General features: G+C 48.0%; 1 protein-coding gene across 1 annotated transcript in view; it reads right to left on the reverse strand.

Moving 5' to 3' along the window:
* LOC144159727 (complement factor H-related protein 5-like) overlaps positions 1-23,042 on the reverse strand; it is a 123,310-nt gene extending 100,268 nt beyond the window's left edge. The window contains exon 1 of the mRNA XM_077691430.1: positions 23,003-23,042. The gene's annotated coding sequence lies outside the window, so the exon portion shown is untranslated. The remainder of the gene's footprint in view (positions 1-23,002) is intronic.
* Between the last annotated feature and the right edge of the window lie 1,929 nt (positions 23,043-24,971).

The following is a 24,971-nucleotide window of genomic DNA, read 5'->3' on the forward strand; positions in this document are numbered from 1 at the left end:
GCAGCCGTAGTGAGTACCATTGTTGCAGCGGTTGAACAAGCCGTTGCCAAGCTCCAACAGCCTTCTCTCGCTGCCCCAGCTTTTGCTTCAGTTGTAGCAGCGGCTGTTGAGAAGGGTGTCCCTTCAGAAATCACCCAGGTAACTTCCACCATAATCGAGTGCGTGTCTCGCACAGTGGTGACTCAGCTGGCACCACATTTGCAGCCCGCTCCACTTTTGTGTACCTCCTCTCCCCAAGTGATCCAGCAAGTTTCCACCGCCCCTGAAGGTCCGCTGCTCTCAGCAGCTAATCTTGCCTCGGATTCTGTTAAAGTCTCGTCTACTCTCGCTACTTCGGCGCGTGGATCGGAACATCCTACTTACGCTGAGGCTGGTACTTTGTCTGTTCGTGGTCCTACGGCCGACACAGAGTATTTGCCTCTCCTTTCGCCCTCTTCAGACTCGGACATGGAGCTTCAGGCTTGGCCTATGAAGACTATTCTTCAGTCTAGTAAACGTTCCGCATCACCTAGTACCGAAACCCTGGAAGTGCAGCCAAAAGCAAAGTCCAAGAAAGGTAAATCTGTTTCAAAGCCCAAGGATCAGATAATACAGGCTGCAGGTGCTGCAGCCGGTCTCTCTGAATCATAGGGGTTCTAGACGTAATTCAGTGGAATTGTCGCTCTGTTTCGGCAGGCTTTGCGGATTTACTTTGTTTGTGCTCCCACTTTCCCCCAGACGTCATTTTGTTACAGGAAACCTGGCTTAGCAGCAACCAAAAATTTGGTCTTTATAATTACCGCACCTTTCGACTAGACAGGCCAACCCGAGGTGGCGGTCTGTTAAGTATGATATCAACAAAGTTTGCCCGCACCGCGAAGGTGTCCTTCCAACTTCAACGCCCAGACTGTGAAATTTTAGTGCTGGAATTAAAGCTACCTGGTTGCCTCCCCTTCTCATTGGCCAACGTGTACTTTCCTAGTGGCGTCGTTGATTCCGAACCACTTGATTTGGCTATTGCTTCGGCTGTACCTCCCATTATCTTTGCAGGATACTTTAATTCCCACCACGTTACTTGGGGCTTCCGGACGGATTCTTGCGGTAATTGCTTGCTGGATTGAATTACAGATAACAACTTAACATGCATAAATTCGGATTCTCCAACCTACCATAAGGGACAAACGCAATCTGTTTTGGATTTAACTATACCTTCTCGAGGTGTTTCAGTGCCTTCTAGGTCGACCGTTGATGGCGGGTCGAGTAGTGACCACATCCCAATAGTTTTTGACATCGGGTGTCCCATCCGTTTAGTTAACCGCCAGAGCCGTTCTTTTGTCAACTATAAAAGGTTTCAAACCTCTCTGAAGGAGTCCCTTTCCTCTCTGGTCACACAAAATGAAGCTGAATGTGCGACAGGCCTTTGTTCCGCCCTTTCCACTTCACCTCAGTCGTCATTATTTGAAGTGATGTCGAAGAAGTCAGCATTGCCTAGTCCCTGTTGGGACGAAGAATGTTCGCGCTGCTTTAGACGTAGAAAGGCGGCCTGGAAAAAACTTTGCCACAACCTATTCCCGCTTAACTGGTGCAACTACAAATATTTTTCAGCAGTATTCAAACACGCTGTTTCTAATGCTAAAAAGACTTATGACACAGATCTATCTCTTCAAGCCTAACAATAAGCGTGCGCTTTTTCGCTTTTTTCGATCGTGGAAAGCAGTGCCCTCTCCAGATAATACAGACTCTGTGGTGCTATCTTCAGGTGAACTCTCAGAGTCCCTAGAGTCGATAGCTGATGGGCTTCAAGCTAGTTTTTCGTCTTCCTTAGCGACGTCATTTACTCCGCCAGACGTGGAAGCCGACTTCATAGAGGTAACGCTCTCAGAGCTCGCTGACGTCGGGACTAAATTGACTGATGCAGCTCCTGGCCCAGATGGCATTACAACTGAAATGCTGAAATTATTATTTGACGAGGCTCCCAATCATTTACTTAACATGATCAATTATGCTATTAGACATGCATGGGTCCCCGATGTCTGGCGTCTCGCCAAAATACTTCCGGTACTTAAGAATGCTGGTCAGGGCCTCTTGATTGAAAACGTCAGGCCAATTGCGTTGGCATCTAACGTGGTTAAATTAATCGAGCGGATTTTGCAGCAGCGCATAATGCAATTGGTGCCCAGTTCTAGAATCTTTTGCCCGAGAGAAATTGGTTTCCGCCCTGGGTGTTCGATTTGGAGTGCTATGGACCTTGAAAGCCGGATTAAACTAGCCCGTCGCACTAACCAGTTTTCGGCTATAGTTACCATTGATGTAGCAAAAGCTTTTGATAGCGTCGAATACCCTGTGTTGTTGTCCGGGTTACAAGTCTTAAACTTCCCTAGTTAGATCGTGGCTTGGGTTTGTGAATTTCTGAGAGAAAGGCAGTTCAGTTGTGTAAAGTTTAATGTTACCTCCTCACAGCGGCCACAGTCCAGGGGCGTACCGCAAGGGGCGGTCGTTTCCTCTGTTCTTTTTAACATCCTTGCAAGCGCTATTCCGGTGGTTTCGGGTGTCTCTACATATGTATATGCCGACGATATTGCGTTTTTTGCACTAGCACCTGACATTCAATCTCTTTACGAATTATTGCAGCCTTATCTGAACATTATTGCCTCCTAGTTGGACAGTATTTGTCTCTCTATGAATGTGAACAAACGTTCCTTATTAGTTTTTCCGATCTCAGGTCCAGCTAACATTACTCTCAGTTACCGACAGTGCATAATTCCTCAGGTTCCTTCTTTAAAGTACCTCGGGATTATTTACACCAGTGAACTTGAATGGACCCCACAAATACCCCTGATTTCGGCCAAAGGTGCACGTGCTGTTGGGATGTTGAGAAGTCTCAGTCATAGAAAGAAGGGCATGCGCAGATAGACCCTTCTTATAATATACAGAATGTACGTTCGCCCCATTTTAGAGTTTGGGTGCGTGTTATTCTCTGGGTGCGCCGCGTATAAGCTTCATCGTCTGGTTATTTTTGAGCGCCAGGCTCTTCGCTCCTGCTTAGGGTTGCCTAAGAATACAGCAAATGCAGTAGTTTACTTGGAAGCGCGCGTTCCTCCTGTGCTTAATAGGTTCCGGATACTGACTGTTGAAACTTTTCTGAGAGCTTATAGCTCTGAGGTGAACAGGTAGCTGTTATTTTTATTGCAGAACCAAGTGCGTATATGGTGCACCAATGGCCCAGGTCCTTATGTCCACAAATCACTTTGGTACAGAGCTTCCTTTCTCCATTGGGTGTAGCAATAAATCAGATTATTCCATATACTGACAGGAGTTCACCTCTTTCTATCAATTTCCGGTACATTTTCCCCAAAAATGCTAAACTCTTACCAGCCCGGCTGCTTAATCGTCTTCTCGAAGATTATTTGGCCTCCATGCAGCCAGGTGCTATAACATATACAGATGCCTCTCAACGAGAAGAAAAATCTGGTATCGGAATATTTTCCCTTTCCCTTAACTGGACCTTTTTGGTTCGTCTGGGTGATTTTATCCCCATATTCTTCGCGGAATTCCTGGCAATCGTCCTGGCGCTACGAAAGCTGGATGTATCAATTACATCACCAATGATAATTTCCGATTCTTTTTCTGTATGCTTAGCCCTTTCTTCCCCTAAAGACACTCCCCTTCTGCGGATGTTTCGGTAACTCCTGCCACCTCACTTCACTGAAATTTACCTTCTTTGGGTTCCTGGTCATGCAGGGATCACATTCAACGAGACTGCCGACTCTCTAGCAAGGATAGCACTTTCTGGGCCTGTAGTAGACGTCGTAGAGCCGACACCTTTAATAACAGCAGCTAGGTACCGTAGGATGCTGAAACTCCCAGTACAGCAAGAATCGGTTTATTTCATTGAGAGATCTTAAATTCTCATGGAAACCTGAATGGTGCCCTTCGCGCAACTTAGAGGTGGTTATTACAGCCTTACGTTGTCGAGTACCCAAGCTAAATAGGTATTTACACAGGTCTCGTCTGGCGCCAACAGCTCTGTGCGGCTATTGCAACGACGTAGAGTCTGTCGAACACTACCTTTTGACATTCCGATGTTTTTCCCGACTGAGACGTCAGTCCCTGAAGCTGCCGCTTTACAGTTTGGGGATATCCCTAACAGTGCCGGCTATAATATCGTTCGGGGCATCCGAAACGGGGTTCTGCCGCCGGGATGTATGCTGTGCCCTCCTGCGCTACATCGAAAATTCTAAACGATTCTCTTTATGATTGCGATTCGTCACCCTCGGTTTGATTTTTCAGGAATTTTTTTTCCTTTTTTCTCAAAACTTTTTCCAACCGGTCTAAATGATCTTTCCTAAGCGTCTCGTGATTAAATAAGAATTGCATTCATTTTAACCATCCTTCGTTGATTGGCCGATCCCCTGATTGGGTATGTGTCATACCTAAAGGCGCAACAACAACAACAACAACCGCACTCGTACTGACCGCAGGATCAGTGGCCGCCTCCTTGAACGCTCGTGTTCCTATTTACGGCTGTAAATAAACCCTTTGCACGGTAGCAGTTTTTGGTGGATGTGCTGGGTAGCCTTGAAGGAACACAGAGCCACTGGAACTTCGCCGAAGCCGCCGAGTCACCGGTTTCTCCTCGCAGCGTGTACCTCTGACTGGAGCTATAAAAACAGACCAGGCCATGCTGATGGCCAACTAGAAGCCGTGCAGGGAGCCTCGTGCGTTCTCTGGAAACAAAGGGGAGGATGTCGACGATTGGCTTGTTCGCTACCACCGGGTGAGCAAGTTTAACCACTGGTATGCGCCCACCAAGTGGAAAAACATCGAGGTATTCTTGGCGGGCACCCTGCTGACGTGGTTCGAAAACCACGAGGCGAAGCTAACCACTTGGGACCCGCCAGTAGAGGATATAAGGAAGGGCTTTGGGGATTCGATGGCAAAAAAGAAGCGAGCAGAGCAGACGCTACATCAGCGAACACAAGTGGCTGGGGAGTCTTGCACCGCCTACATCGACGAAGTATTCAAATTTTGCCGGATTGTGAACTCCGGCATGTCCGAGGAAGACCGGGTTGGACGCATTTTTAAGGGTATCGCTGAAGATGTGTATGCTTTCCTCATCAGTAAGGAGAGCCTGGACACAGTAGGAGACGTAATACGACATTGTCAGACATTCGCAGCCCTGAAGACCCGTCGTATAGCACCAAAGTTTGGTCGCTTGCCAAACTTACCCATTATAACCAGCGTAGACGACACCCAGGCCACGGACTTTTCATAGACGATAAGGCTAATTGGTTCGGGAAGAGCTTCGTATACATGACGAATCGGTGCGTTGCATCGACGCCACTTGCGACTGCCAACGGCAACACGATGCCATTATGCGACGTGCACCGGTCAGCAACTACCCTCCGCGAGATGACGCTCCCCGACGTGCATGGGCCCCTACAGAGTTCCATCCGTCCGTGAACACTGCTAGCTTTGACGATCGCCTTTTCCACCCTTCCCGGAACTCTGATAGTTTCGACAACCACCGTTACTCATTTTAACAAGCTGCAGGAATACCTGGTCCTAACCACGCGGTGTGTACTCACGCCCTGATTACGAATATTACGGTGAAGGTCGACGGGCCTACAGACCTCACACACAGCCCTCTACGTTCATGCAACCTGACAGGATTCGCCCGCAGCCTGCGCGCTACTGGTGTGGAATGCCGGGCCACATTGCAAGGTTTTGCCGTCGTCGTCACGAAGAGCAAACATAGAATTCCTAGTATTTCCCAGTATAATGATTCAGGACCTTCTAACCACACTGCGAAAAGTCACTGGTCTTAGGTCCGGCTTTCCGCCAACGATTTTCGGACCAGTTCCCAGTGCAACGCTTCTTCAGCCACCTCCGATCGCCGCATAACACCACGCGCTGGACGACAGCGCCAATCCTCATCGCCTGAGTGCCGCGACGCACCCGCTTCGCCGGGAAACTAGCCTGCACGACCGATGTAGGTGAGGTCGCCGGACAGCCTTCGGTCAGGGACGTACCCAGAGGGGGGGGGGGGGGGGCTTGGGCGCCCCCCTAATTTTTTTGGGCCGTACCACCCCTTCCCTGCGCCACCTCTCTTCACCCCTCGCACACATTGTAAAGCTGCGCCATATAAATCCTGGGCTTGATAGCTATTTGAGGCGTTTTTTTTTTCGAAATGAGCCAACTCCACCTAAGGACAATTTGAGGGGGAAAAAAACGAAAGTTGGGAACAGGACCTAAGTGCAATGCTTTTAAAAACTATTAGATGACATGTTTCACATGTCAGCTAGGGGAAATCTATAGCGACAAGTAATTGAGAATTATGCGGAGACTTTGAGAGATATCAGAATAGGTTCAGATCTGGCTCGTACTCAGTTGAAACAGACAAGTTGGTGCGGAATTCTTATGAAAACTTTATTGAGATCAACTTTCAAGAATGGTACAATAGAGTTTTAAGCAAAAAAGGCAATAAACATGCAACAGAGCTTCAAGAACAGTAAAAATATCCACGAAGAGCCGGCGAGTCCTCTTGGCAGCATTAGCAGCTCTTTTCGAATGGTTCCGTAGGGTACTTTTTTGGGAACGCCTGAAAACACTCATGAAGCTCTTCCTTGCCTTGCCATAAATTTCCTAAACGCTTCAACTTCAACTTCAACTTCAACTTTATTTTCACATTTTTTCCTGTTACAGGACAAAGTAGAAAAAATGTTGGACAGGAACAAAAAGCTACAGCAAAGTAGCTTGACGGGGTTCCTGCCCATTTCTTGAAGCCTGCTCATATCATCTTCCATGGCTTGCCATGGCTTGTAGACGGCAGCTAATTTGTTATGTACGTAAATGGGAAATATGGTAGTAATAACAATAATAATAACCAGATTTACTCCGCAAGGACGAGGAAGACGAGATAAAATGATAGTATCACACCTCTTAGTTTCATTTTGTTCCCTTCCGTTCACGTTATCGTAGACGTGTGGCGGCAGATCATTTTCCGATCTCCTGATTGCTCTCTGAACTTATGATAAGCCAGCTCTCAAAAGCAGAAACAAAATAATGCAAGAACGCACAAAACAGCCCGAAACGTCACATCGAAAGCGAAATCTCATTGGGCAAAGAATTTGCCTCATTTTGATCCGTGGCACAGCAGGGTCTGGCTCATTTTCAATACGAAGTAAGGTCTGCGTACACGCTTGCAAGAAATTGCCTCAACTATTTATCTGCCACATTTCTTATTGGGAAAGTTCCCGGGATTTTTTTGGCAGTAAAGTTTTATCTGACTTAGTTTTGGTTTGTAAATTAGGTTCATTTCGAAAAAAAGACGGCCCTTTTTGTAGTCCACGTGGGATTCAAAAAAAATGCAGGCGAGGTTTGTTTGCTCCATTTACACGAAAGCCAGTATCGCTGTACACTGGAGTCGTGCTCTGCTGCCGGCCTGCCATGCCACTTGCAATTCGCTGCACCCCCTTTACCCTGTCCGTCTGCAATCGGTGCTTGGGTCCTCTCGGGCAGCAGTAGTAACTTATCGCTTGTTTCGCCAGGGTGGCGGTTTCAGCGGCTCGGGTCGCATATGCTTTGGTGGGGAAGAAAATTTTTGTCTTTAAACATTCAATAAATCCCTCTGTCCTAGCACGTCGTGGTGTCGGCGGGTACTGTCGCCCTTGCCTGGCGTTTGTGGCTGAACTGTTTCCTTCCCTGAGCCGAACTCACGGCGCGTTTTTCACAAGTTTTCGTGGAAATGCTGGTTTTGCTTTTGTCGGTAAGAAAAGTAAGAAGTCTGCTTGCCGCAGAGAAGCCCGCTGTGGGGTTCCTCTACCGAATGCCTTCTAACGTCCGGCTCGCGCACGTGTGCAGCGTCCGCCGAACAAGCCAATGCGACACAACGGCTTGGAACCGGATGGCGATGAGCGGAGTGGCGCAAGGGGATACTTGACCCATCGCCCGGCACCTCTAACATTACGCCCGCTTAGGGAAAGCTGCCATGACGGGAGTACAAAAGCCCTGTTCCGCAGTCGGCATGTCCGTCTGGACAAGAAGGGTCACTCAAAAACGAAGCCATTGTGGTTAATGGCTGCTATGCACAACGGTGGTGTAGTGATGCCAACGCCGGTGGACCCCATCGGGGCGATGACACCCCTCCCTTCTCGTCGCTCTGCCCTGTCCCCGAAGCCGTCGGCGGAGTAGCAGTCCTTTGGGACGGACTATAGTCTTGCCGGCGACCTTCTACGCGGCTTTTGGGAAGACTCGTTTCCTCCCTACCTTCGGGGAGCGGCGGACAGGGGGGAGCGTGGGTCAAAATCCTAATCGGTACGTGTGTTGCTGTGCGGGAGCGGCTTCGCTTGCGACTGCATGGGCAAGTTTGCTGACTTTGTCCGGGGCTGCGGTCAAGAGTGGTCGCATCAAGGCTTGCTCTCGTGGCAGTTTCCGGGCGCCAGAGCCCCACGAGTTTCTCGCCAACCGCGCGGCGGCTCGGCACCCTTTTTGGCTCCCGGTCTGCCATCAGGGATCATGCAGCGATGCCCTTTTTGTGCGCTGCGGCACATTTTAATTGTCATCCAGTTTTTGTTGTCATGTGTTATCTTATGTTCATGCTTCGACGTCTCCTATAAATAGGCGTAAATAGACTTTTTCTCCATCATCTACTTGCCTCGTCTCGTCATCGGTTCCTTCACCATCCTCCACGACGACACCACCCACCTCAACAACGAACCAAATTTTACTGTCGAGTTTAAGGACCCGAGCTGCATTCCTATGAACAGACCTCGAGAACACCGGGCTTGAGCGGGGAAGGGCACGGAGTCAAGGTGGCCAATGGTCAACATGAGAGAGAAGGGTGTGCAGCGGATGATCGGTGAAAATGAACCCGGGCCAGACATCTCGACGGACACCAACCAGACTGGCCCAGAGAAAATTCGGCTTCAAAATTGGACTGCGAACTGTCTTTGTATTAGAGAGGTTATAAAACCCTCGGTACATATGATGAAAATACGAGGCACATTAAACATAGCTTAGCCGCGCGATGCCTTAGTATCTTGAAGGTGTCGGCAGAGAGCAACGAGTTTACTTCACCAACCGGCCCAACGAGAGGACAGAGGAGAAGCTCATTCCCGCCTTGCAAACAAGCCACGCGGCGACGCTGAGGAAGTGACAAGGCGCGTCCCTGGAAATAACAAATTTATTTACAATACTTCCATAGGTGAGCGCTGACGCGCTGGCGCTTACCACCGTTTTTTTATCTACATTTACTGCAGTCCAGTGCGTCTCGATACTGCAATTTCCGAGGCCTGAATCAGTGGCGCCTTGAAAGGCAGACCATTAAACGTCGAACTCTGAGGTTGTTTAGGGTAATAATACACGGAATTAGGCGAATGACATCTCCGATTTACCTAGCATTTTATTTCCTTCCTTCATAACTAGTATAGCCACAGGTTTTGTTTGGAGAAAAATAGGGAAGCGCAAGAGATCTGAAGAGATGGAGATCTGAACTCTCGAGTGCCTACATGCACTACCGTTTCTCCCGACTTCGATTGCGTATAACGTGTGGGACGCTTCGGAAATATGCCTTAACATTAGCAGAGGGAATGTATAGTTACTGTGCAGTACGCGTATTTACTTCTGGAAGTATTTTAATTACTGCCGTTCTTTTTTCATTTGGCAAACATCGCGTAGGGATCCTTAACGTGCGCAGAAATCTCGAACATACGAATGTTTTCGCTTTTCGCCTACATAGCAAGTGCGGATACACCTAATTTCATTTCTTTGTGCAGGTTTACGCGCCTTAAAGGCGCGTAAAAAGGGGCCCTGAAAGGCGTTTTGAGCACACTAAATGAACTAGCGCAATCGTTATATTGGGTCGTCAACGTCATCTGTGCCAAGTATTACACTTTTACGTGCAGCGGAAAGCTCACACTTTTGTTGCAAAGTTTGTCGTTTTTTTTCTCACCCCTCCCTTCGTGTTTCTGGACGCCGCCATCTTCACATGTCTACGTCATCGATTCCCAGATGTTCATCATGAGCTAGGCATCCTGCTATTGGGCGACTTTCTCACGCACTTCTGGCAAAGAGATGAGTCGTCTGCTCAGCGTCCGCTAGCCGGCTGATCTGTCAGCGTAGTGCCGGTGTGCTTGGACATTTTATGAAAAATGAAACAAGTGTAAACAAACCTTAACCGTTTGCATTGAATGCAACACGGCCATAACACGACATGGATATTTTCTTACCTGAGTACGTTCCATAAAGAAAGCGTTGAAGCCCCGTGGCACTTCTTTCGTGCAATCGCTGAGAACGACCAGAGCCGTATGACCGGGTTTGACGCACACATTTTATTAAACTTCAAAACAATCCAGAGATGCATTTCGAACGAACACAACGTCACAACATGCGTTGCAAGTCTGAACAGCGTTTGACTGACGATGGGTTGCACTCACCTCGCGCGCGGTTTGCGCGGACGAACAGCAAGCAACTTAACTCTGGCGCACAAGCCGAGATGGCTTTTAGCCACGAAATCTGCACATACACCATGCGAGATTGAGTCGTACGTCGCCCGAGAAAGATAATCCAGACCATGGGAAGCACTATCCACCCGCAGAAGCACAACGTCGCATTTCATCGCGAAACAAAGTCGTCCACAACACACACACCATCGCCTCCTGTAATGCCAAACGCATCTCGCACTTCCCAATGGGAGTGAGTGGTACGCCTGCAGTGCCCACATGTCGCGAGGTGGGGCCCCAAGCTGAACCGGGATCACGGAACCGTAACTGACCTCTAGAATGGTTTGTGCCTTGTTGCCAAGGCAACCGATGTTTGAGATTGTCCAAGAAATGGCGCTCGTTCCAGCGCTAGAAAGCTCAGAGCCGCGGCGGAGCATGTTTTGCCAACGTTGCCGCTCTCCACCACGCGTCGCCCCAAGCTGAACTGGTCACATGATTGAAGCGTTTTGTGCACGGGTTCTGTATCGGTTTAAAATGTCTTTTTCACATGCCGCCAACAGGAATTACCACCGCCGCAAAATAAGACCCGGCACCAGCGGGGCGACATCTGATACGGCACTTTTTGGATAAACAGTGCGCGGTGCCTCAAAGAGAACGAGCGCACAATCCTCCCCGTGCGGCTGCGAGTTCGCCGCCGATAAAAAGTCACGTGCCGCCGATAGCAACTGGACCAACATACACCGCGAAAGGGCAAGGCCAGGCCACCGCACGCATGCGGCCAGGCTTTTCGTTCGCCTTTCCAGCCTTGAGCTGAGTGCTGGATTCAAGGTGTCAACAAAGCTTGCCCGTATCAGACGGCAGTATGAGTAGCGCAATAGCGGAAGTACGTCACCGCCGAGGAGCGCAGCATCACGCGAGGGAAGGCTCACGCGCCGTCAACAGTGGAGAGTAAGTTGAAAGGAGGAGGAAACGCGGCGCGACGATAATGCGCGGTTTTTGATTTACGATTTCTCAGCTAATACTCATCGCTTTAACAAAATTCTTGCGGGAGGAGATTGCTAATACAATGCTTTATTTGGTTACATGTACATCCATGCATCGGCGGAAGGTATTCAGGACCCCTTTAAGGTAAACGCTGGGCGTTCATCGCGTTTGTACTAGTAACGGCGGGTACCCTCACCCTCTCCTCTAATTTGCATAGAAAAGTTACCTTGGGTCTGCCCCCCCCCTCCCCAAAAAAAAAATCCTGGGTACGTGCCTGCCTTCAATAAATAAACAACCTCCGCCAGTTTTTATGAGGACAAACAAAGTTCAAGTGCTCGTGGACGGTGTTTCTACAGTGGTTTTAGTTGGCATTGGTGCAACAGTTTTAGTTATGAGTAATGCTTTAAAGATCGCCTTGGACGCAAAGTGATGTTCAAATGAACAAGGAAACCTCGTTTAGTGAAGTCGGTGGAGAGCCGCTGCACCCTCTTGGTGTGTGTACAGTCAATGTTTCTATCGGAGGACGGACGTTCAAAGCGGAATTCATAATTCTTGCAAAGTCAACCCATGACTTAATTTTGGGCATCGACATCTTGCGCGATTGCGAGGCCGCTCTTGACGGCGCCATGGACGAACTTTCTGCTTGCATCTTAGGGTTCTCGGCACTCGATGATAAACCACATACCAATGAATATACGGATACTTTGCGTGTGTCTGAGGACACAGTTATACCTGCGTTGTCCGTGGCGATCGTACCAGTGAGTGATATACGTGACACCGGCATATTTGACGCTGTAGTGAAACCACTCTCCCCGAACTGTGCGAAGAAAGACCTTTTGGTGCCCCATTGTGTTGTATCTGTTGAACGAGGACGTAGTTATGTGTGCGCTCTGAACTGTTCTGAATGCGCTCTGAACGCGTTTGTCGACATCCTTTCTCGACATGCCTCTGCCTTCGATTTCTCAACGGATGTCTCTCAGGCGACACTTCAAACCTCCCGCACTCGTCACACTAGATACCGGGTCGGCGCACCCCGTTCGACAGAAACCTTACAGGGCGGCACCATCTGAGCTAAAGATAATCTCTGAGCAAGTCAAAAAGATGTTACAAAAAGGTGTCATATGTGAGTCGGCCAGACCATGGGCACCGCCTGTGATCCTCGTACAAAAGAAAGATGGTACCTGGAGATTTTGTGTGGACTATCAACGTTTGAACGCCATCACCAAAAACGACGTCTATCCGCTGCCAAGAATTGATGATGTCATAGATTGACTGCACTCTGAATCTTATTTCTCGTCAATAGATTTATTATCCGGCTATTGGCAGATCCCTATGCACCCAAACCAGAGAGAAAAAAACAGCCTTCGTCACTCTGGACGGTGTGTTTGAGTTTAACGTGGTCCTATTCGGCCTCTGCAACGCGCCAGCGAACATTCGAACGGTGGATGGACACAATTCGGCGTGGTCTGAAATGGGACATATGTCTGTGTTACCTCGACGAAATAGTCGTCTTCGGACGAACTTTTCACGAGCACAACGCACGTCTAGAGAGTCGTGCGTGGTGCGTTTTGTTCCCTTGAAGTTCAGCACTAATCCGGCTCCGGATTCAAAAGGCTCCGGATTAGTGTCGAACTTCAAGAAATGTCATTTTGGTGAGCGTCAAACGCTGCTTCTGGGATACCTTGTTGATAAGGATGGCGTGAGACCGGACCCTCAGATCGCCGCTGTTGATAGATTTAGGCCACCCCAATCAGTGCGAGAGCTCCGTAGCTCACGTAGCTCACTGGGGCTTTGTTCATACTTTCGTCGTTTTGTGCCACACTTTTCAGATTTGTCGTCTGCCCTCACTAGCCACTTGCACAAAGATGCTGCCTTTATCTGGACCGCCGAGTGTGAAGCTTCATTTTCCCACCTTAAATATCTTCTCGCGTCGGGCCCTAACCTTCGCCATTTTCACCCTAGCGCTCCAGCCGAAATACATGCGCACGCTAGTGGTGTTGGACTTGGTTCAGTGCTCATACAGCGGCATTGCACTGCCGAGCATGTGATCGCTTACGCTAGTGGTTGCCTCAGCAATGCTGATCGCAATTACACAGTCACCGAACAAGAATGCTTGGCTGTCATCTTTGGGATCAGTACATTTCGTAGCTATGTGTACGGCCGTCCCTTTAGAATCACCTTTACAAACCGACCACCACGCGCTGTGCTGGTTGATTGGCCTCCGTGAGTGGTTTCTTGGGCGAGTTGGTCATTCATCGTGTAAGTAAGCGCGAAGGGGACAAGGGCGAATGAAGTGGACGGGACAAGGCGCTACTATCAACTCGTTTTATTTTCACTGTGATGTCCGATTTTATACGGGAAGATACACAGCGAATGAAGGAAAAAAGGAAAGGAGGAGGAGCACTGGCAAATACAAAAAACAAAAAAAGTGAAGGATGGCAGTTAAAACGACCGCGTTACAAAGACCGTTTTGCACGGTAAAATCTAATGATTGGATAAGAATTGCAGTTCTTTCTTTGTCAATACTAAAGAAGCTGTGCTAACGCATTTGTCTTTCAAAGAAACTATCTGGTAGGCCTGGGTGATTTCTTTTGTTAACTAATCCTCGTGTAGGGCTACGATCCTAGTCTTATCAAAATGTGGCCTACACTCACAATCTCTGCAGTTTCTGAAGTGTATGCCCCGATGTCCTTTAATCGTCTTACCTAAATTATTCCTAAGCTCTCTAAGCCGAATATTTAAATAACGACCTGACTGTGGTGAGACTAGCGGCCGACTAGCAAGCTGGACCTTAAAGCTCCAAGAGTACGACTTTGTTATCCCCTACAAGAGTGGTCGTCGGCACGCAGACACTGATTGTCATTCCCGGCGGCCAAATGCGTACACTGATCGGAAGGAAGATAAATTCGACGACTGTTTCGCAGCTGTGGACACAGAATACCCAGATGTTCTACTTTCCGTTAAGAACAGCAGAAAGATCCACGCATCCAGCACCTCTTCGCTGCTTCAAAGCATCCAGCACCTCTTCGCTTCGGTGCTATTTGTTTCATGATGGGCTTCTCTACAAGATTAACTACATGCCTTGGGGAGCAGGTTTTCTTCTTGTCATGCCATGCAAGACGATGTTGCTGCCGGTCACATTGGTTGCAAAAGAACTTAACACCGTACCCAAGAAAGATTCGTCTGGCCGAAAATGTGCCGTGAAGTTCAACAGTATGTGTCGAGTTGCCTTCAATGTCAGCACTATAAGATACCCTACTAGCATTCCACCTGGGCTACTCCAACCTATAACGCCTCCTTGTTTCCCCTTTGACCAAGTCGGCATTGAATTAATCGGTCCGTTTCCACGCTCTTTGATCGGTAATCGCGACATCATTGTCTGCGTCGATCACGTGACGCGTTACGCAGAAACTGCAGCTGTAGCAGCTGCGAAGGCAGACACCGTTTACACATCCCTGCTCCAGTTCGTCATCCTTGGGCATGGTGCTCCCCGCGTGATTATCAGCGACCGTGGACGTCAGTTCGTCGCTGATGTTTTGGAAGACTTGCTGCGCCTTTGTTAGGCTCACTTTCGTCACTCGACAGCCTATCATGCCCATACAAACGGCTTGACTTAGCGTACCAACAGGACTCTCACCAACATCATTTCGATGTATGTTGGCGCTCGCAACAAAAACTGCCATGAGATTTTGCCGTTCATCACATACGCGTATAACAGGGCCCGACATGAGACGACAGGCTACAGCCCGTTCTATTTGTTCTGCGCCCGTACACCTCCTAACACCCTGGATACAATGCTGCCCTTCTCTTTGAATCACGACACATCCGTTTCGCGCACACTGTGTCTCGCTGAAGAAGCTCGTCGCCTCGCTCGTTTACGAACCCTGGCCTCCCAGCGCCGCTCAAAACGCCTTTACGACAGTGGCCACCGTGCGGTTTCGAACGCTAAAGGCGACATGGTATTGTTGTGGGCGCCTGTACGCAAACGGGGTCTGTACAGCAAGTTCTTGTCTCATTACACGAGTCCATACGTTGTCGTCGACCAGTTGAGGGATGCCACATACGTTATCTCTCGCGCAACGAACCTTGGAAGGAGAAGCAGCAAAACGGAACTCGCCCACGTCGCCCGGTTGAAGACATTCCACCCTTACCTCTAACTTCCTCGTGACTCGCCCGGCGGGCTTCGTCTGCGAAGGGGGAAATGTCACTCCTGAATCTGTACACTGTTAAACTGGTCGCAACCAATCCCCAAGCAGGGCATGTGTCAAGCGGTGGCACAGAAAAGGAGGTAGAGGACGACCCGCACTCGTACTGACCCAAAGAACTGGATCTCCGACTGCCGGTTCAGTGAAATCATCTCCAAACCAAAAAACAGAGAAAGGTCAAGGCGTTCCCGAAACGAACGACATCTTGGAAGCTGAGGTGGCGGCCACCAGTTCATCGTAATGTCGCTTCGGGTACTAGAAAAGAATTACCGCACTGTCATGCCAGCTCTCACAGAGCTTGACTTCATAGTCTACAAAAAAGAACCACACATTGCTGTACTGCAGGAAACCTGGCTGACTCAACGTCGGCCATTTTCGTTCCAGAATTATCGGATATTCCGCTTAGATCGACTAACTAGACGAGATGGATTGTTAATTCTCGTATCATCGCTATTTTGCCACAAGGCCCAAAAGTTATTTCAATTCATTTCTGTGGATTGTGAAATTCTAGCAGTTACATTTAGACTGCCTGGGTGTTTTGCATTTTCTCTGGTTAATTCCTATTTTCCGGGTGCGTCGTTTCCGCCTCTCCTCTCGATGCTGTTTTGTCATCGTGTGAGAAGCGCGTTATTATTTGCGGTGATTTTAATGCACACCATGTCTCCTGGGGGCTCCGCACAGATTCTTGTGGTAGGCGGCTAAGTGTTTGGATGAATGATAACAATATGCATTGTTATAACTCTGGTTCAGCAACATTTGTTCGTCGGAAGACTACTTCAGCCTTATACTTGACCTTTTCAAACTACGGCAATATCTCTTCGTGGTCTACTTTGGATCATGCTACAAGTAGTGACCATGTTCCTCTTGTACTTCAGATAGTGTGCCCTGCTGCACCCCACGTTCTGGTATGATTCAGCATACCAATTCACACCGTATGCAAAACAAAGTAAAGGTAGCAGTTCAATCTGTTCCATCCGGTAACGAGGAACACAGGGCAGTTCACGTTACATCCATCATTTGGGATGCTGTTAAGTCTTCTCAATTTATTATCTCTTCCCAAAAAGATGGCAATAACCCGCAGTGGAATGACGATTGCGCGCTGGCGTACAATCAAAGGCAGGCGGCTTGGAAGGTAGTTCTTAGAAACCAATGCCCGTCTAACTGGACCAATTACAAATTTGCGGCTGCCATATTCAAACTTACAGTGTCTAAACCGAAAGAAGACCATAACACCCAGAAGTTTGCCACTCTCTCAAAGCCAAAGAATATGCGACTGCAATATGTTTCTTCGCTCGATGAGGTGCTACAAGAGGACGACGATGACAATTCAGTGGTTCAGAGAGAGAAACATCTTTAATGAACAGGTGAGGTCAGCCAGGCGGGGCGCCCGACTTGCTACACCAAATGGGGGTGAAGGTGTGATGAAGATTAATGAAAACTCTCACTTGCACATGAATACTCAAACACACAGACGCACACAAAAAGCACACACACAATCAGGCGATATAGTCATTTGTCTGAGAGTTCATAGCTCACTGACAAGTCCAGTGCTCCGGAGGAACGTTAGGAGCACTGTTGTGCGCGACTTGCCATGCCGGTTGTAAGCCAGGGCCCAAGGAGGTGACTCGAAGAGATCTGAGTGGACGCGGGCAGGCCCAGAGAAAACTTTGCCGTCGTACGCTCAAGTTCATAGCGAGGACATGCGCAGAGAACGTGTTTCAGGTCCTCGCGAACTGTACAGGTAGGGCACAGAGGTGAGCAAACTCGACGTAGTTTAAAAAGGAAATGCTTAGTGTACGCCACATTCAGTCGTATTCGATGCAGGACAGCTTCATCTCGCTTGCACAGACTGCTTGGCATCCGAAATCGACACTCTGGGTCTATTGTGTGCAACGGATCGTAGGTTCAGTCAACTCAGGAGTCTATTGAAGCTCTCGAAAGTATTGTACAAGGCCTCAAAATCCCAATTTTCTTCTGTTTGTCGGCTCCTTTTATCAGTCAACGTTCTGTTGGTTTCAACCCAGTGACAGTGTCGGAATTGGCTGAAGTTGGTTCACAGCTGTCTGTGGCTGCTCCGGGGCCAGATGGCAATACTGTGCCAATGTTACAGTTTTTATTTGACAAAACCCCTAACGATTTACTCAACATAGTAAACACGTCGCTGAAAAATAGCTGGATACCTCCAGGATGGAAACTCTCTGAGATAGTGCCATTGCTAAAAAACGAATGTTTAGGTTATGTCCCAGATAACATCAAGCCGATTTCCTCAACTAGCAACTTGGTAAAGCTCGTCGAGAGGATACTGCATGGGCGCCTTATGCGGTTTCTCGAAAGGAATAGGATGTTAAGCCCCACCCAAAGTGGCTTCAGAGCCGGGAATTCTATTTGTAAGGCTCATGTTGACATTGAGAGCCGCGTTAAACTAGCCCGTAGCCTAAAACATGTAAGTGAATTTGTTACTCTGGATATAAGAACGCCTATGACAGCGTGGAGTATGTTACCCTAATGTCACACCTAGAGAGTAGCGAAATTCCACTATACATTCAGTCCTGGATTGGTGCGTTTTTAACTGCGAGGACGTTCTTTTGTTCGAAAGATGGCATATCCTCTTCGCAATATCAGCAGTTTCGTGGGGTTCCTCAGGGGTCAGTCCTTTCTCCGGTTCTTTTCAATATTCTTCTCAGATCAATTTAAATTATGGAGGGTATGTCAACTTACGTTTATGCTGACGATATTGCTTTTTACTCATCGGGCAGAGACATTCATGACTACTGTCAACGATTATACAACTATCTGTTCGCCCTAGATAATTGGCTAAGCAGGCTGCATTTATCGCCTAATGTGGGAAAATGTGCTGTGTTAGTATTTCCGGTTACCATCTCCATATCATTATGCCTATTGTACCAACAAAAACCCATCCCTCAAGTTACAGAAATTAAATACCCCGGTATAATCAATGATGAAAAGCTTACATGGCGTCCTCATATTAAACATGTTGCTTCTAAAAGCGAAAGAGCTGCAGGCGTGCTCCGCAGGCTATGTAACCACAAATTCGGGTTGCGTAGAGACACACTGTTAAACATATATCGAAGTTATGTTCGCCCGGTATTAGATTTCGGCGCGTCCTATTTTCCGGTTGTGCGGCGTACAAATTACATCCCCCATTTATCGTTGAGAGAAAGGCTTTGCGACTCTGCTTGGGATTGCCAAAATATGTCGCTAACCCTATCTTACACGTTGAGACTCGATTTCCTCCATTGAAGTATAGATTTCAATTATTTACCGTATTAACCTTTATCAAATTGTTTGACTCCCTGCTGCATGACGCTCAGTGAATTTTCCGCCTGAGGCCTGATCTTTTTAAGCCATTCAGTGGCCGCAGTTACAGAGCGCCCAGAGGGATCTAGTACAGTCATGGCTTCAGCCACTTAACGCAGACCTTTTTTGGTTCCCCCCTCCTTGTATTAGTGTGTCATCTGTGGAAATAAACTTTGAAAATATGTTCCCACAGAATGCAAAGATGTTGCCGCCCCCAATCCTGAATGGAATGATGGAGGATCATTTGTCAACCCTTGATTCCCATATCGTCATTGCTACCGATGCCTCTCAAAGTGATGAGATGCCTGGAGTCGGGATATTCTCCCAGTCCCTCGATTGGTTCTTTTCAATTAGATTACCTGATTACGCATTTGTTTTCCAGGCGGAATTATTGGCAATAATTCTGGCTCTTCAAAAACTTCAGCGTAGATTTTCGCATGTTGTTATTCTTTCTGACTCCCTATCTGTGTGTTGCTCATTAACATCCGAAAAAGATTCTTCAATTATCCGCCCATTCAGGTCATTTGTACCTCATCAGCCTTGTGAGGTTAGGCTAGTGTGGGTTCCAGGACATGCAGGAATCTCATACAATGAAGTGGCTGATCAATTAGCCAGTATGTCTCTTGGTGGCCCTGTGGTCCTTCCATGTCCTAATGATAGCTTTTATTGGGGGCACGATTTAGACGTTTAAATTACTCCAGACTTATCGGCAAGGTGCCCTTCTCTCTTCTAGGGATTATAGCCACCTTCGTCATGCATGGAAGCCGATGTTTTGTGAATCAAGGATATGCGACATAGCAATCACTATACTTCGGGGCAAAATCACCTCATTAAAGTTTTATCTTCATACATGTGGTCTGGATCTATCTCCGCAATGTCTATTTGCGACGAACTAGAAAATATAGAGCATTTCCTGTTTAACTGCCGCAGCTTCCCCCCAATGCGACGCAAGCATCTGGAGTAAACCTTTAGACGCCTCCACCGTCCGCTATCTACTTCCGAGGTGCTGCCATTAGGCGTTTCCGCCCTAGGAGTCTGCCACAGGGATGTTGTGTCCGCCCTTTACTCTTATGTTGCGGCGACAGGCCCCTTTTCCTGCAAGCCAGCGAAGCATTTCATCCTTTCATACTCTACTTTCATATTATAGACATTAAAAAATTCTGTTCTGTATTTCCATTCCTAAACCTTCAGATAAAAAAAAAGGGTCCATCTCCCTGCGAGGGGGACTCGAGTAAATGCGTCGCATAGGGGGTGGGTGTATTGTGTTAACGTTTAGTGTTTGGGGAGTTGGTGGTAGTGAATGCGTTGTATCAGCAGCTTCTTGACGTAGTTTGAATGAGTCAAGGATATAAGGCGCGTTCGTAGCCTTTCATTCTGTGTCGGTTTTGTGGCGCAGTGGGAAGAGCACCATGTACCTCGCGTTCCGCCCACAGGTAGTGAATGCGTTGTATCAGCAGCTTCTTGACGTAGTTTGAATGAGTCAAGGATATAAGGCGCGTTCGTAGCCTTGCATTCTGTGTCGGCTTTGTGGCGCAGTGGGTAGAGCACCATGTACCTTGCGTTCCGCCCGCAGGGTCGTGGGATCGAAACCAGGCGCCGGTAAGTATTATTTTTTATATAGTGTAGGGGGAGGGGTGCGGACCTGTTGTTGAGAGCGAAGAGGGTAGCGTGATGCGGGAGAGGAGGAGTGGGGGAGAGGGCGCACCTGGAACGGCCGTTGCGGACGCCGAGGCACGCCGACAACGCCGGGTGACATCGTGAGTTAAAGAAATTCTCTGCATTTAATAAATTAGGTAACATCCTGATTAGGTACAAAGCTTCTTGGCCAATCCCCCCCTTGTGTGTATGTGCCATGGTATGAGGCAACCAACCAACCAACCGAAGATTCCGTGGCCGCCCCCTTCGACGCTCTTGTTCCTATTTACGGCTCTAAACCCTCTGCACGGTAACAATACCACACAACTACCTAGAGCGTGCAGAGGTTGCAGCGTCAAGCGAAGTCGCGAGCCGTGGTCAGGTAATCGTTAGTTCGTTCCGAGGGAGGGGGGTGGATAGGCGGCTGGGGGAAAGAGTACGTGGAACTGCTATCGAAAAACGACACAGTGGGATGGCGGATTCACCAGAACTCGCATGCAAATTTTGCAGCACCAAGCTGCGGCTGTTTATTTTCTTGCTGTGGAATTTCGTGCGTGTCCAATGCGCGCTCTGGCCCAATAACCGGGGTTTCTGTCCACAGACCTCGCTAAACGCCGTTCAACCGCGCATAAATATATGGAAGCGGTTGCATGTATGTATCATGTCCGAGATGCAGAATTATTTCTTAGGATTGTGATAACTGTTAACTTTCGACTGAATGATATTTCCCCATATATTTCTCTCATATTCTGCGCCACTTTTGTGGGGTGTGCTAAGAAGCTTCGCTGGTTATTTACTTTCGCAGAGTGTATGGCTCTTATTTCTCCTTTTAGGCAGACACTCGTGCGAAAGACGTGTTTCACCCGCACGCGAGACGCGGATGGAGGGGCATCCACTGCTCCTCGTCGGGTTTTCTTCCTCATAAGGCATTTAAGGTTTATGATGATGATGTCCTAAAAATTTTGGCACGTACCCAAAAGGGGAATAAGCCAGGGCTAAATCGGTTCTTGAAATACGTGAGGACTTCAAAATACGAAATTATTTCCGGAAAGAGGTTTTTAAAGCGCATTTCAAAGTGCCGCGCACGTGCACCAACCTCTCCGCCGATTTTCTTATGTTGACTGTCACTACGTAGCCATCAGGGTAAATTTACTGAATTGACAGCGTATTTCACTTTCGCAACATCTGCGGGTACGTGGGATTTGCCACAAAATACAAAATAGTTCGGAAGAAAATTTCAGTGCTCAGGAAGCAAAACATTGCCGATGGGAAGCGTCAACCGCCATTTATCGGCAGGAGAAGCCATGTCGGGCACAAGGCCACGTTCCAGGTGGAGGCAGAGTGTCCTCACACGTCACTCTTTTGCATAACTCGGTTGGCGTACGGGCGTTGGTGTGATCCTGTAGTTTGCCGTTAGTTGCCTTTGGGTGGTGTCACTGGCACGCGCATGTGGCCGCACGGCCGGTGTACACGTCACGAAGATTGATTCGTACACCCTAAAAGGTAACATGCATGCTTTTCGCCCCCACGTTTTGGCTGCTTTCGCTGCAAGTGACCGTTGTTGAATCCTACTCGTCTGAGAGAAGGGGCGAATACCGTGAAAGTTTTTTCATAACCCAAAGATCTAATTCCGCAGATCCTGCTTGTGTAAGTAGGTGGTGACTAGACCAGCCGCATAATTTGTTATTGCTGTTCAGCGGCGGTCGCCGGTGTTAGCCACTAGTCATTCCTTGACCGATCCCGCACTTAATTTAGCGACAGCTCTCGAGCCCGCGTGACACCATGGCGAGAAAGGGGCTTCTCGGGCTGCAACTTTCGGGGTCTCTACACAAACTCTAGGTCGGTTCACCCGAGCTGCTGCCGCACTGTGGCTTGCCGCGCTATAAACGGATTTATTTGAGTGCTACCGCCTCCAGTAGGAGTGTTTACCCACGTGTGCCGACAGCCGACTCTCCGTGTTGGCTTGGATTGCTCTTACACTTATTGGGCATCTTTTCCAATGAGCAGTATCATACACGTTGTGGCTCCTATTCTAAGATTGTTTGGAATGCACGATCCGAATGAAAAATATAGGACATATAGAGCCCATGGCTTAAATAACGCAAACTTTCACAAACGCTGCACCATCAAATCAGATCTCCCTCTGACAGCTAAATAATCCATGTCTGAGCCAGCCGCATTATGACAGGTAATTGTTGAATTATATAACCGTGATTATGTAATCGTCCAGTGGCGCAACCGAGTATATGACAATGGTTATTATGTCACTTTTGTCACTGGTGTATGCGAGAAAAAATGTTTTGTCATCTTTGCAGGCGGCAGAACCAGGACAATGTTTGCCACTATAAAAGAGAAAGCTGTAGCTTCTCTCACAATTATGCGCGAACAGATTTGCCACAAGAGATAACAAACCTAAAAGGTTACTAAAGAGAGCCTTACGGGATTTCCTGGTCGGGTGAACGGGCACGGCCAACAAAAGGACCCCTGCGAAAGACGCAACATTAAAAAAGTTTATTATTCTGGGACAAAGGGCTGACATCACGTCTGGTATGCTGCACCGCTTCACAAGAAATATTCGGGGCAGGTAACGGGGTGGTCCTCTTGTTTGAAACTTAGTTGTTATGTGATGTAAGGGGGAGGAAAAACGTTCCACAAGCGATGGTTATCCCGGGCTCTAGATCACGCGTGGGTTTGTTACACATGTACGTGTAATGTGGACGTACGTGTTTTCATGAGGCAATGGTGTAAATAGCGTCGTGTCATGGCTGCGCTGTGAGCAGTCTGTGTTGATTTTACCCAGCCACCGCTTCCGCTCACTGACTAGCCAGAGTCACTGTTAGTTATTAACAATGACTCTGGCTAGTCAGCGAGCGGAAGCGGTTTGGCCGGTTGGGTAAAAATCAAGACAGACTGCTCCCATCAAGCGCATCAATCCTCGCCGGTGTCGTTTCGCAACTGCAACTGATCGTCTTTCTTGATTTCACCCAACCGGACAAACCGCTTCCGCTCGCTGACTACGCATAGTCGCTATCAATAAATAACAGTGACTTTGGCTAGTCAGTGAGCGGAAGCGGTTGGTCCGGTTGGGTGAAATCAACTGACTGCTCCCATCGCCGCCGTGATGCGACAGTAATTAGGCCGTTGCTTCCTCATGAGAGTAAATGATTTGGTACATTGCAGAAAATATTGGTTGTCTCTGCCGCGCTGGTCATTTACCTTCCCCGAGTGGGATTATCGTTAAGTTTTTCTCTTCCATCGTCCTTTCCTTCTCCCTGCTAACGCTGCTGCGTCTTGCACCCAACCCCCAGGATTAACGCGATCAGTGGCTCCCTGTTCACGTCGTCGTGGTGTCGCCCATGTTTCAAGTTACTGTCTGTTTCTCGCGCCCTGCTTCTTTTGTTCGAATGGTTTGTTTTTCTGGCTGTGTGGCGTTCAGTCGCATTTTGGATAATTTTTTCATATTCCTTTCGCTGGCTTTCTACGAGAGTTCAATGTATTCCGTCTTTGCCTTTTTATTACGTAAGCCTTCCTTGTTCTTCCTCAAAACCCTAACCGTAGAATGACTAGCGTTTACACAAAGGCATACTTGGCAGGGGTAATTAATTTTGTCGTAACAAAAGATTGAATAATTGTAGGGTTTAACGTGCCGACGCAACGCAGGCGATGAGGCGCGCCGTAATGGAGGGCTCCAGATTAATTTTGACCACCTGGGGATCTTTAACGTGCGCCGAAATCTCGTACACACGGGCATTTTTGTCGAAACAAAAGAGTAAATGGAAAAGTTTTTGTCCCCGAAAATTTTGAAAAATAAGTAAGAAATTTTGTAGCCATGTTATGCAGCAAATTTGATAACGCATATTGAAAGACCACGAATAAGCAAAAAAAATCCAGAAAGGCGAACAAAAACATGAAAAAATGTTAACAAGCACTGACAATAAATGTGCTAATTTGAAAATTAGAGATATTTTTGCTGATGCAAGGCGCTACACTGATGCGACTTGTTTACAATATTTTCTCGTTGCTATTGTAATTTTTCGTGTTTGCGTTATTTTAGGTCTTTATTTCTCTCTTTTAGCACGCGGCCGGCGTGTTACATATGAATTTTGCATTTTCTTAATTCAATTTAAGTTAAGTTACCAGACAAACAAATCACTACAAAAGCTAACGTCAATGCTGCGAACACACGCATAGACATGCTACTGATCACGTGACCACGTACGTCCAGGCGTAACACGGTGGAGTGAACCACAGAAAATATCACGAGGATGGCTTGGTGCGCTAGTTGGTGATTCATATAACAGGGTTGCCAGCGGACGCATGCGGGAATACAGAAGGAAGAAACGGCAGGAAAACCGCCTCGTCCTGTCGTATCTTTTTTAGGTCTTCCTATCTACGCGCGGTGCTAACC

Source organism: Haemaphysalis longicornis, unplaced genomic scaffold (genome assembly GCF_048455015.1).
Source record: "Haemaphysalis longicornis isolate Haplotype H1 unplaced genomic scaffold, Haemaphysalis longicornis Haplotype H1 scaffold_10, whole genome shotgun sequence".
NCBI lineage: Eukaryota > Metazoa > Arthropoda > Arachnida > Ixodida > Ixodidae > Haemaphysalis > Haemaphysalis longicornis.